This window comes from Rana temporaria, chromosome 11, assembly GCF_905171775.1.
Source record: "Rana temporaria chromosome 11, aRanTem1.1, whole genome shotgun sequence".
Taxonomy (NCBI): Eukaryota; Metazoa; Chordata; class Amphibia; order Anura; family Ranidae; genus Rana; species Rana temporaria.
The window spans coordinates 9,966,320-9,979,798 of record NC_053499.1 but is presented as its reverse complement, the minus strand read 5'-3'; the positions used below and the strand labels follow the sequence as shown (position 1 = coordinate 9,979,798).

General features: G+C 44.0%; 1 protein-coding gene across 2 annotated transcripts in view; it reads left to right on the top strand.

Moving 5' to 3' along the window:
* Nucleotides 1-2,083: 2,083 nt before the first annotated feature.
* The window catches only part of PTPN5 (protein tyrosine phosphatase non-receptor type 5), a 70,520-nt gene continuing 59,124 nt past the window's right edge, over nucleotides 2,084-13,479 (top strand). The window contains exon 1 of one of the 2 annotated variants that reach the window (XM_040328009.1): nucleotides 2,084-2,364. The gene's annotated coding sequence lies outside the window, so the exon portion shown is untranslated. Of the gene's footprint in view, nucleotides 2,388-13,479 lie in introns of both variants that reach the window. The other variant, XM_040328008.1, reaches the window with a different exon arrangement.

Sequence of the window (13,479 nt, the reverse complement as noted above, 5' to 3'; positions counted from 1 at the left end):
TGCATTTTTTGCTGTGAAAATGACAATGGTCCCAAAAATGTGTCAAAATTGTCCGATGTGTCCGCCATAATGTCGCAGTCACGAAAAAAATCGCTGATCGCCGCCATTAGTAGTAAAAAAATTAATAAAAATGCAATAAAACTATCCCCTATTTTGTAAACGCTATAAATGTTGCGCAAACCAATCGATAAACACTTATTACGTTTTTTTTTACCAAAAATAGTAAGAAAAATACGTATCGGCCTAAACTGAGGAAAACATTTTTTTTTATATATATTTTTGGGGGATATTTATTATAGCAAAAAGTAAAAAATATTGCATTCGTTTCAAAATTGTCGCTCTATTTTTGTTTATAGCGCAAAAAATAAAAACCGCAGAGGTGATCAAATACCACCAAAATAAATCTCTATTTGTGGGGGAAAAAAGAAGGCCTATTTTGTTTGGGAGCCACGTCACACGACCGCGCAATTGTCAGTTAAAGCGACGCAGTGCCGAATCGCAAAAACTGTCCAGGTCCTTTACCTGCCTAAAGGTCCGGGTCTTGAGTGGTTAAGCTCGTGCATTGTTGGTTCACTTACCTTTTCCTTCCATTTCCCTTCTAAATGTTTTTTTTTTCTTTGTCTGAATTTCTCACTTCCTGTTCCTCCTCAGTAAGCTGTTCTGGCTGACTAACCCCCAGCCAGAATGGCTCGGATGATGGGGGAAAGCTTACGGAGGAGGAACAGGAAGTGAGAAATTCAGACACATTTAGAAGGGAAATAGAAGGAAAAGGTAAGTGAACCAACAATGCACTAGTATAAAGGAACCAATTTAGAAAATAAAAAACTAACCTTTACAACCCCTTTAAGTGGTAATTATGGGCCAGATTCACAAAGGAGATACTCCGTTGTATCTCTGTTTCTATCTATGCGACTGATTCATAGAATCAGTTACACATAGATATCCCTAAGATTCGACAGGTGTAATTGTTTTACACTGTCGGATCTTAAGATGCAATACCGCGGCCGCCGCTGGGGGGAGTTTGCGTCGTAAACCAGCGTCGGGTATGCAAATTAGGAGTTACGGCGATCCACCACGGATTTTCGCGTTCGCTACGTCGCCGCTAGTCTAGTTTCCCGTCGCAAATTTAGTCGTCTTTTTGGGTGCCCTAACTTTAGTCAGCAATCGTATTGCTGTCTAAAGTATGGCCGTCGTTCCCGCGTCGAAATTAAAAATTTAACGTCGTTTGCGTAACACGTCCGGGAATACGAAAGTACGCTACGCGCGTCGCCGTTCGAAAAAATGACGTCACGGCGCGCAAAGCACGACGGGAATTGCGAAACGGAGCATGCGCAGTCAGTCCGGCGCGGGAGCGCGCCTAATTTAAGTGCTTTGTGAATCAGGCACTTGCAATGAAAACTTGCGGCGGTGTAACGTATCTACGTTACGCCGCCGCGATTCTACGTGAATCTGGCCCTATAAACCTACAAATGTAAAATAAAATAAAAAATACCGGTATTTATTTAGCGCTGCCAATGAAGATTAGGGGGGGGGGGGGGTTGCAAAAGGCCTCTGTTGGCGATTGAGAATGTTAATCCCTTCCTGACATTATATAAGACGATGAATCCCATTGAGAAAAACACGCAGACGTCCGCCGCTGACCGTTCCACCTGAGCCGCCTCGTCTCTCCTGCCAAACCTTCCAGTAGGATTCGTCGTATTATTATTTAAAACGTCAACCCCTTTCCTCGCAATACGTTATTTTAACATCTTCCACGTAGGCTTCTGTCGCTCGCTGGGGTCAAGTGTTCATTTTTTTCCGCATGGATATATTAAAAGGTTGTTTTTTTTTTTATGTGGGGAGTCAGGGAAATACCACAATTCAGGAGCTGCCCCTGGTGAAGCTTTGCTTTGTCTGCATTGCTGGACTTTGCCTTTCATTCATGCTTCCTTCTCTCTCACCCCCCCCCCCCCCCTTCCTCTGCTCTCTGTCTTTTTTTTTTTTTTTTTTTCTATCTTCTATTCAGGAAAAAAAAAATGTGTGGGTGGGCACTGCAAGCTTACCTATCAATCAAGTTACTGATCTGAAAAAAAAAAAAAAAGCAGCAAGGGGAATAGAAGGAGAGAGAGAGAGAGAGAGGGGGGTTGCAGCAAGGTAGGTGGGTGTACAGAGCCAGCGGTGGGGTAGGATGCTACCAAAGAGAGGGTGTAATGATATACAAGGCAGCAGCAGCAGCATCCTTCCCAGCACAGCTTTCAGAATCCGCAGCACTGATTCATAAAAGGATGAATCCCACTCCCAGCCCTGACATATGAGCTTTGCTGGGGGAGGCTAGGAAAAGGAAAAACCTTTGGGATCGGAACGTACAACATCCAATCTGATAAGGTAACACTGCAATTTCTACATAGGTGAGATTTTATTATTTTATGCATGATGTTATATATGTAAAGGATGAAGCTTCATGTATGTTCTAATAGCAGGAATGTGTAGATTGCATAGAGGTCTATGGAAGGGGGGCTATTTATTGTAATGTATTCTGCAGATATAGGCAGATATATTTTATATTGCTGGGATTAAATGTATGTCTATCTTTCTCTATCTATCTATCTATCTATCTATCTATCTATCTATCTATCTATCTATCTATCTCTATCTATCTATCTATCTATCTATCTATCTATCTATCTATCTACCTTACTGTCTGACTATCTCTCGGTCTATCTATCTATCTATCTATCTATCTATCTATCTATCTATCTATCTATCTCTCTATCTCTCTATCTATCTATCTATCTATCTATCTATCTATCTCTCTATCTATCTATCTATCTATCTATCTATCTATCTATCTATCTATCTATCTATCTATCTATCTATCTATCTATCTATGTAAACCTCTCTCCTTAACTCATCTCTTTATTCTCCTAACACATATTACCGTCCCTCTCTCTACCTATGTTGTGTCGGTTTTATCTCTCTACTAATCTATTTTTCCACCGATCTATGTACAGCTCTCCCCTGATAACTCATATCTACCAACCTCATCCCACTCTCTCTTTAGTATTTATTGAATAGTATCTAGCATGCTCTCTCTTTATCATACTGTATCTATCCTTTTTCTCTTTCTTTCTTTCTTTCTTTCTCTCCCCCTCTCTTATCTATAGAACTCTTTCTTTCTTTTTCTCCATCTCTTTTCCCCTTTCTCTCTCTTTTTCTAATCTCTTTCTAGTCCGTATAATCCTACCTGCCGCTCTCTTTTCTCTCTCTCTCTCTCTCTCTCTCTTCTTCACACTTTCTAATGTATATTATCTTCTCTTCTCCCCCTCTCCTATCTCTCTAATTTACTCTGTCTCCTCTTTCCCTCTCTCTCTCCTTCTCCCCTCTCTCTGTTTTTTTCCTTTCCTATCACTTTTTCTTTTGATATAATGCTCTCTTTCTTGCTTGCTTTCTCTCTTCTGTGCAATTCTTTATTTCTCTCACTTGCCCTTCCTTCCCCTCTCTCTAATCTACATTATCTTCTCTCTGCCCCTCTCTTTTTCTTATCCTCTCTCTTGTGTATATAATCAATTCTCTTTCCCTCTCTCTCCTTCTCTATCTCCCTTTCTCTCCCCTCTCCTCCTCACTCTCACCCCCATTCTTTCTCCCCCTCTCTCTTTCCCTTTCTTTCTTCCCCCTCTCTCTCTCTATCCCTCTCTCTCCCCCTCTTTCTTTCTCCCTCTATCTCACCCCCATCTTTCTTTCCCCCTCTCTCTTTCCTCCTCTCCCCCTTTTTTCTCTTCCCCACTCTCCCTCTCCCCCTCTCTTTCCCTTCCCCACTCTCCCTCTCTCCGCCTTCCCCACTCTCCCTCTCCCCCTCTTTCCCTTCCCCACTCTCCCTCTCCCCCTCTTTCCCTTCCCCACTATCCCTCTCCCCCCCTTCCCCACTCTCCCTCTCCCCCTCTTTCCCTTCCCCACTCGCCCTCTCTTTCCCTTCCCCACCCTCCCTCCCCCGCCTTCCCCACTTTCCCTCTCCCCCTCTTTCTCTTCCCCACTCTCCCTCTTCCCCTCTTTCCCTTCCCCACTCTCCCTCTCCCCCTCTTTCCCTTCCCCACTCTCCCCCCCTTCCCCACTCTCCCTCCCCCCTCTTTCCCTTCCCCACTCTCCCTCTCTTTCCCTCCCTCACTCTCCCTCTCCCCCTCTTTCCCTTCCCCACTCTCCCTCTCCCCCCTCTTTCCCTTCCCCACTCTCCCTCTCTTTCTTCCCATTCTCTCTCCCCATCTCTTCCTCTCTATCTTTCTCCCTCTCTCTCGTTCTCTTCCACTCTCTCTGTCACCCTCCCACTTCCCTCTCTTACTTTCTCTATCCTTCTCTCCCTGTCTCTTATTTTCTCTCCCCCTCTCACCCATTCTCTCTCTCTCCTCCTCTCTTTCTCCCCCTCTCTATCACCCCTCTTTATCTCTCTCTCACCCTCTCTTTCTCTCCCCTCTTTCGCCCCCTCTCTACCCCCTCTTTTTCTCCTTCTCTCGCCCCCCTCTTTTTCTCTCTTTCCCCTCTCTCTTTCTCTTCCTCTTCCCTCCCTTACTTTCTCTATCCCTCTCACCCTGTCTCTTATTCTCTCTTCCCTCCCTATCTCTCTTTCTCCTTTGCTCTCTTCTGCTCTCCCCCTCTCTTCCCTCTCTTTCACTCTTTGTTTCTCCTTCACTCTCTTTTTCCTTTCCTCTCTCTCTCTCTTTCTCCCTTGCTCTTTCCCACTCTCCCTTCTCTCTCTTTCTCTCAACCCTGCTCTCTCTCTCTTCCAATCTCCCTCTATTTTTCCTTTCCTTCCCTTTCCTCTCTTTCATTCATATAATCTCTTTTTTTCGTCTATTCTATGTAATTATTTTTTCTCCCATCTTTCAGTTATTTCTCTCTCTCTCTCTCTCTATTCTATATTATGTTCTTTCTTCCTTTCTTTTTCTTATTCTTCCTTTCTCGCGTGTATATAATCCTCTCTCTCTCTCTTTCTCTCTCTCTTTTACCAATCACCCAAACATACATAAACACACACATACGTCTACCTAGAATCTGACCTCAGTGGATTTCTCAATGGTAATCAAAGGTTGTGAATTATTGATATCAGCAATTTATATTACAGCCCCTTTCAGTGTTGTGCATCCAGTGAAGTCTTTTTTTCTCTACATTTGAATGATTTGTTGTTGTCCATCTTCCAGTAATATAACAACTAACTCATGAATGTAATATAATATAATACATAAAACACAATGGCTGAGATGTACCATACCAGGCGCTGAATGTGAAGATTAAAGCTGTTGCACGTTTGTAGAGGATTTGTTGCTCCCCCCCCCCCCCCCCCCCCCCATAGATGAGATGTAACAAGGAGCTATTGATTGGAAGTGATCAGAATGTTCTGTATATAGGTGTTTGTGTGTCTCTGTATATACATGTATGTTTATTACATAGAGCTTTAGCTAACCTTTCTCTATCTACTCTATCTACCTATTGAGTATTCTTAACACAGTGTCACCGCAGTGCTCTTACCTGCCGACAAGCAAATCTTGCAGGATCAGAGAGATGATAAGACCAAGAACTGAATCAATGTTAGTAAATGGGCTGAGTGGGGGTTGCTGGTCTTGATAAATTTAGGGTGCTTTGTCACTTCTAGACTTTCCTGGGCAGTCTTTCTCAATCACCAGGCTGCGGCCTTCCTCCTACTTGGTCTCCAGCCAGCTACAGATCCCCTAACCTACCATAGTGCCTCCAACCTGACATGGTGCCACCAGGTCCGATGAGCTCCCTCAGCCCTCACAGTGTTCCCAACATCCCACAGTGCTCCCCAGCCTTCTGCAGTACCTTCAGCCCCTAGTGCCCCCAACCTCCAGGAGTTTCTGATAGTCCCACTCCCCAAACCTCCCACGCTACCACCCAGCCTCCTACAATGCCCCCCATCCTGCCTTTGGGTTTCTATAGTGCTCCCAACCTCCAACAGTGTCCCACAGTGCCTGCAGGCTGCATAAGAGCCCTCAGTGCCCAAATTGCCCCCCAGCCTGCTGCAGAGCCTTCAGCCCACCATAGTGCTCCCAACCTCCAAACAGTGTCCCACAGTGCCCACAGGCTGCATAAGAACCCTCAGTGCCCAAATTGCCCCCCAGCCTGCTACAGAGCCTTCAGCCCACCATAGTGCTCCCAACCTCCAAACAGTGTCCCACAGTGCCCACAGGCTGCATAAGAACCCTCAGTGCCCAAATTGCCCCCCAGCCTGCTGCAGAGCCTTTAGCCCACCATAGTGCTCCCAACCTCTAAACAGTGTCCCACAGTGCCCACAGGCTGCATAAGAACCCTCAGTGCCCAAATTGCCCCCCCAGCCTGCTGCAGAGCCTTCAGCCCACCATAGTGCTCCCAACCTCCAAACAGTGTCCCACAGTGCCCACAGGCTGCATAAGAACCCTCAGTGCCCAAATGGATCATAGAGATTTTTCGCTGATCATCTCTTTGACCCTCGGATCGCGGTTTTGTTTACATCAGGGGTTGGGCGTGACATCATAACATCACGCCCGGGCCCTGGATGTAAACAAAAGCCGAGGACGCGGCTGTCAGCATGAGATCGGTGATTCTTTTTTACAATCTCATGCTTTCCAGCCTGGAGGAGAGATGTGGGGTCTTCTTGACCCTGCATCTCTCCATAAAGAGGACCTGTCACAATAGATTCCTATTACAAGGGATGTTTACATTCCTTGTAATAGGAATAAAAGTGATAAAAAAAATGTAAAACGCCCCTGTCCCCGGTAGCTCGCGCTCAGAAGCGAACACACACCTAAGTAAACGCAGTTTAAAGCACACATGTGAGAAATCGTCACGTGCGTTAGAGCACAAGCAACAATTCTAGCACTAGACCTCCTCTGTAACTCTAAACTGGTAACCTGTAAAGAAATTAAAGAGCCGCCTATGGAGATTTTTGAGTACAGAAGTTTGGGGTCATTCCAAGAGTGTGCGCAATTTTAAAGTGTGACATGTTGGGTATCTATTTACTCAGCGTAACATTGTCTTTCACATTATACAAAGAAATTGGGCTAACTTTACTGTTTTGTTATTCTTTAATTCATGAAAAAAGGGGGCTGAAAAAAAAAAGTGTTTGAAAAATTATTGCGCAAATACCGTTCGAGATAAAAAGTTGCAATGACCGCCACTTTATTCCCTAGGGTGTCTGCTAAAAACCGCTTGTTTACCGTGTTACTCGCAATCCGAGGTTCCACTGTACATGGGAACCCCCCCCCCCCTTTTGCCTCATAAAAATATAAAAGCTTTATGCCAATATGTATTTTTAGGTATTGACAATTCTGATCCAGAAGCCTATATTGCGAGCTTGATGAATGTTCTCCTGATTTTCAGGTGTCATTTTCTCTATAAATGAAGGGATTGTGTATTTTCGTGGTTTGTAACAATTTCTTACTTGAAGATGCTGCCGGTGAAGAAACACTTTGTGATGATCCAGAAGCAGCAGAACAAATGTCTCTGGAATGAGAACTCTGGAGGGGAAAGCTCCTCTGACTTTCATTCTGGTCCTCATCATTTCATGCCATAAAGTATTGTTTTATGTCTTTAGGGCACCTCTGGCATGATATTCTATCCTAGTGTGACAATCATTTATAATTCTTTTCTCTTTCATTCATTGGAAGACACAGCAGGGCTCCTCAACTCTGACCATTGGGACATGGACTAATGTGGCAGTGATCTGTTATATACTAATGTGGAAAAGATCTGGTATATAATAATGTGGCAGTGATCTGGTATATAATAATGTGGAAAAGATCTGGTATATAATAATTGTAACGGTATGGCCTGTGATACCCAGAGACTTCTGAAGGATGCGGGGTACTCCTGTGCCAGCTTCACCAATGACTCTTGGTCATCCTATGTCCCTTAGGGGCATAGGATGACTAAGAACTGATATCTCGGATTACATGAGATGGGACATTAATGATAATTCATGTATTGCAGGATCTTGGAATATTGCAGGTTGTTTATTCTGACCCCAACAGGTCAATAAGAATGTCTCATTCAATGTGTAACATAGACTGTTGAGATGCTAATTAAGTCTGCTACTGTGGTGATGTGAATTGGAGCTTGGTAGCCAGTCCGGCTGCCTATTATGGGATGTTTAAGTGTCTTGCTGTGATTACTGTCTGTTGTTCATTGTGTTAATTAGGTCTGCTCCTAAGATATCTCATTGTGTATGCTAATGACACTGTTTTGTGTGAAAAGACTATTAGTAATAGATATGGAATGTGACTTGTCAGCTGTAGTAATTAACTCCTCTAGATACGGTGCCAGAATGTCTGTCTGGGATGTGGATTGAGGGGGGAACTCATTAAGGGCCCATTGTGTGATGTTTTGGGTGGAGAGTTTCATTGTCCATGCAGCATGCTTGTAACTGTATATAACAAGCTGAGTGTACCATTAAATAATTCATTCGTTTGACTCAGAGAACAGAGCTTGTCTCGTTTATTCTGGGGAATGGAATGGGCCCTGTCTGCTGGATTGTCGGATAAGCTGTCGTGGGGCGATGGAATGGAAGATCGTAAACGGTGTTAACCCCTGATCGTTACAATAATATTTTGTAATAACGTGGCACTGATATTGTATGCAGTAATGTGACAGTGAGCTGCTACTGTATATAGTAACATGGCACTGAGCTTGCATATTAGAATCCACCCGGGGGTTGCCATCCGGGGCCCTGGGGACCTCCGGACCCCTGGGGATCTCTGGGCCCTTTAATAAATATATATATATATATATATATATATATATATATATATATAAAAAAGAAATAAAACGAAAAAAGAAATAAAAAATGTGTAGAATTTTTTATTTTATTTTTTTATAAAAAAAAAGGAGGGTTGCCACATGGGCCCTGGGGACCTCTGGGCCCCTGGGGACCTCTGGGCCCTTTAATAAAAAAAAATATATATATAAAAAATAAAGAAATATATATTATTATTTTTTAATAAAAAATATAAAAAAAGGGGGGGTTGCCATCCGGGGCCCTGAGGACCTCCGGACCCCTTACAAAAAAAATATAAAAAAAAGGGGGGTTGCCATCTGGGCCCCTGGGGACCTCTGGGCCCCTTACAGTTGTACTGCCTGTACCCCCCTGATTTCGGCGCTGCAAGAAAAAAATAATCAATGCTCTCCTGATTTTCAGGCGTAATTTTCTATATAAATGAAGGGTTTATTTTCGTGGTTTCTTACTTGAAGATGCTGCCGGTGGAGAAACACTTTGTGATGATCCAGAAGCAGCAGAACGAGTGTTTTTTTTGGAATGAGAACTCTGGAGGGGAAAACTCCTCTGACTTTCATTCTGGTCCTCATCATTTCATATCATAAAGTATTTTTTAATGTCTTTAGGGCACCTCTGGCATAAAATTAGTATTAGGTAAGAATGCCAAGGTGCAAATGAACATAGAGATGTGACTGCACTAGGTAAAAATATACATGTGCTCAATAGGCCATTCAATGGCCAAGTGAATCGCATGATCAAAGATATTACTGCGTAATAAATAAATAATTCATCAATGTGTAAAACATTTCATATAAGCTAAAAATAAATGAAAAGACAATCAAAAATCGATAGAAAGTCCCACAAAGTGCACAAAAAACTTCAATGCAGCGGCTAAATCCACAAATAAAGCTCACCACTCAGGGAAACTCATGTCACTATAAAGCACTGTCGGCTCCAGCCGCTAAGCCAGGCTGCCAGAGGGCAGGCAATGCGGAACGACATCAGTCCGGGAAAACCCTACGCGTTTCGACGTGATGTCGTCATCAGGAGAGGCTACTGTTTTAGTAGCTTTCTGCTTTCTGTGTCCTATACATCTGAGATGGGAGATGAAATCATGCTGGGTTAACCCCCTGAGAGATGGAAAGGATTAAGCCTGTGTGAGCCGGAGATGGTTTGGAGTTACATTTATTCATACGCTCTGTTGGAGTAACAAGGATTAAGAAAAATTGGGTGCAGACAATTCCATATGAAACGGCAAATTGTGGGCTATTTATGAGTTATATTGCAATATATATTTTTGGGTGAGTACACGGTGTGTTTAAGGTGAGGGACACGTGGTATGGAGAAAGCATCAAGAAGATGACATTTTGTAAGTGGTGGAAATTCGATTTGGGGCGCAGGGGCACCGCCTCCCTAATCCATGCTCCCGGCCCCTAATCTACATGCAGGGTGCCAGACGAATAGATTTTAATATTTTTTTTTGTTTTTGGATGCATGTGATTACAACCTGAGGATCTAATTGGCTTAAAAAAAGGGTGGGTTTGGGGCGCAGAGCACAAAAAATTAAAACGCCCCTGTCCCCAGTAGCTCGCGCTCAGAAACGAACGCACGCGTAAGTCCCGCCCACGTATGTAAACGTCGTTCAAACCACACACGTGAGGTGTCGCCACGTGCGTTAGAGCGTGTGCAACAATTCTAGACCTCCTCTGTAACTCTAAACTGGTAACCTGTACAAATTTTAAAGCGTCGCCTATGGAGAATTTTAAGTAACGAAGTTTGGCGCCATTCCATGAGTGTGCGCGCAATTTTAAAGCGTGACGTGTTAGGTATCTATTTACTCGGCGTAACATCGTCTTTCATATTTTACAAAAAAATTGGGCTAACTTTACTGTTTTGTTATTTTTTAATTCATGAAATAGTTTTTTTTTTTGTTACAAAAAAAAAGGCGTTTGAAAAATGATTGTGCAAATACTGTGCGAGATAAAAAGTTGCAATGACCGCCATTTTATTCCCTGGCGTGTCTGCTAAAAAAAAACATATATATTGTTTGGGGGTTCTGAGTAATTTTCTAGCAAAAGAATGATGATTTGTACATATAGGAGAGAAGTGCCAGATGAAGGTGGGTATTAAAGCCCGGTATTGAAGGAGTTAATATTTCCCTGGCAGGAGTATCTAGTTAAATCCAAACTGCTCAGTTTATATTCTGTCAGGCCTGGTTTAGCTGCCTCTCTGACAAACCAATTTGCAGGCCTCCCCAGGGCAGCCCTCCCTGCCGCAGTCTTCTTGAAACCTCTAGCATGTCATCGTTATGGGCAGACTAACCATTGTCAATGTATTTCTGATGAGCGAAAGGGATTGTGACAGAGCGGGTGTGATAATAAATGTTGAGGCCTGTCTTAACCGCTTCAGCCCCGGAACCATTTGGTTGGCCAAAGACAGGGCCACTTTTTGCGATTTGGCACTGTGTCGCCTTAACCACTTAAGGACCGCCTCCTGCACATATACGTCGGCAGAATGGCACGGCTGGGTACGTCCTCTTTAAGTGCCCAGCCGTGGGTCGTGGACACTTCGACCCGGTCCGAAGCTCTGTGACCATGACCGCCGGACCTGTGGACCCGGTCGCCGCTGGAGTCCCGCGACCGGTCCCAGGAGCTGAAGAACGGGGAGAGCTGTGTGTAATGCACTGGAATATACTGCGTTAAACGTGCAGTAATGCACAGAAATATACTGCATTAAGCATGTAGTAACACACAGAAATATACTGCGTTAAATGTGCAGTAATGCACAGAAATATACTGCGTTAAGCATGTAATAACGCACTGAAATATACTGCGTTAAATGTGCAGTAATGAACTGGAATATACTGCGTTAAACGTGCAGTAATGCACAGAAATATACAGCGTTAAGCATGTAATAACACACTGAAATATACTGCGTAAATGTGCATTAATACAGAGAAATATACAGCGTTAAGCATGTAATAACGCACTGAAATATACTGCGTTAAATGTGCATTAATACACAGAAATATACTGCGTTAAATGTGCAGTAATGCACAGAAATATACTGCGTTAAATGTGCAGTAATGCACTGGAATATACTGCGTTAAACGTGCAGTAATGCACAGAAATATACTGCGTTAAACGTGCAGTAGCGCACAGAAATATACAGCGTTAAACATGTAGTAACGCACTGAAATATACAGCCTTAAATGTGCAGTAATGCACAGAAATATACTGCGTTGAACATGCAGTAATGCAGAGAAATATACAGCGTTAGGCATGTAGTAACGTACTGAAATATACTGCGTTAAATGTGCAGTAATGCACAGAAATATACTGCGTTAAACGTGCAGTAACGCACAGAAATAGACCTGTGTTTCACCAAAGCTACCTAATAGCTCCACCGCTCTACTGACACCATCAGTATACTGTATATACACATGCACACACATGCAAATATGTTTGCGCTTTGGGGTGCACACCCTAATGCTATAGGCTGCGCACACCTATGGTTATTATATTGCAGAAATTGGCATTTCTTTTTTTTTTTTCAAATAACAATTTTTTTTATTTTCGAAAAAAGGTCAATACAAAATGTAGCAGCATTTCAAGTGTAAGATAAAAGAGGTAATACAAAAATTCCAGCTGAATGTGCTTACACAGCGGCGACATTCTTAGTTGTACATTCAGTAACGTATAAAACAACTAGGTAACAAAGAGGAGAGGAGAAGAAGTGAGAGAGTAGAGTAGAAGAAGAAGATGGGGAGAGAAGAGAAAAGAAAAGAGAAGAAAAGAGAAAAAAAAAAAAGGGGGGAGGAAAGAGAAAAAGGAAAGAGAAGGGAGGAGACTGGGGGAAGGGGAGGGGGGGGGAGCAGGCAGGAGTGTCGGGTGAGGTAGTGTACCTTGGTGGTCTGTTGTCAGCTCACGGCGGGTCCTCCACCGAATGCCACCTCTCCCAGACCAGGTCATGGTCCTCCAGCCTATCCCGAATCCTAGCTGTCATTTTTTCCATAAGCTCTACATCCTTGACCCTAGCATAAAGGGCTTCCTGGGGTGGGGGCGTTGGTTTCTTCCAATAAAGTGCTATCAGGCACCTCGCAGCTGTGGTTATGTGTCTCAGGAGTTTCTTATAGGGTTTAGCTATGCGGGGTTGGGATAGGCCCAGTAGGAACAGCTTCGGGGAGAGGGGTATGGGTGCCTCCACGAGGCGGGTCAGGAGCTCTTGCACCCGAGTCCAAAACTGGACTATCAAGGGACAGGTCCAGTAAATGTGGAACATTGTGCCCCTGGCCTGGTTGCACCGCCAACATCGGTCAGAGGTGGAAGGATAAATCCTGTGGAGGACGTCTGGGGTCAGGTACCAAAAGAACAACACTTTATACGTGTTTTCCTTATAGAGGGTGCAGATTGAGCTCTTGGCCGCCTGCCTCCAGACCGCCCTCCACTCATCCTCTTCGAGCTCCCCTCCCAGCTCCTTCTCCCAGCGGAGCATGTAGGCGTGTTTGCCTTTAGTTTGTAAGGGGTATTCATTTAGAATTTGATAGATATCTGATATGAGGCCCCTGCGGGCTGTGCCCTCGAGTATGATGCGCTCAAATGGGGTCGGTTTTGAGAAAAGGAGCCGGGGGGCCATCGTGTGGGCGTAGTGGCGGATCTGTAGGTAGCTGAAAAAGGCTTGTCGTGGAATGTCGTGTTTGGCTTGGAGCTCAGTGAAGGAGTGGAGGGTGCGGGATCTGGGGTCTA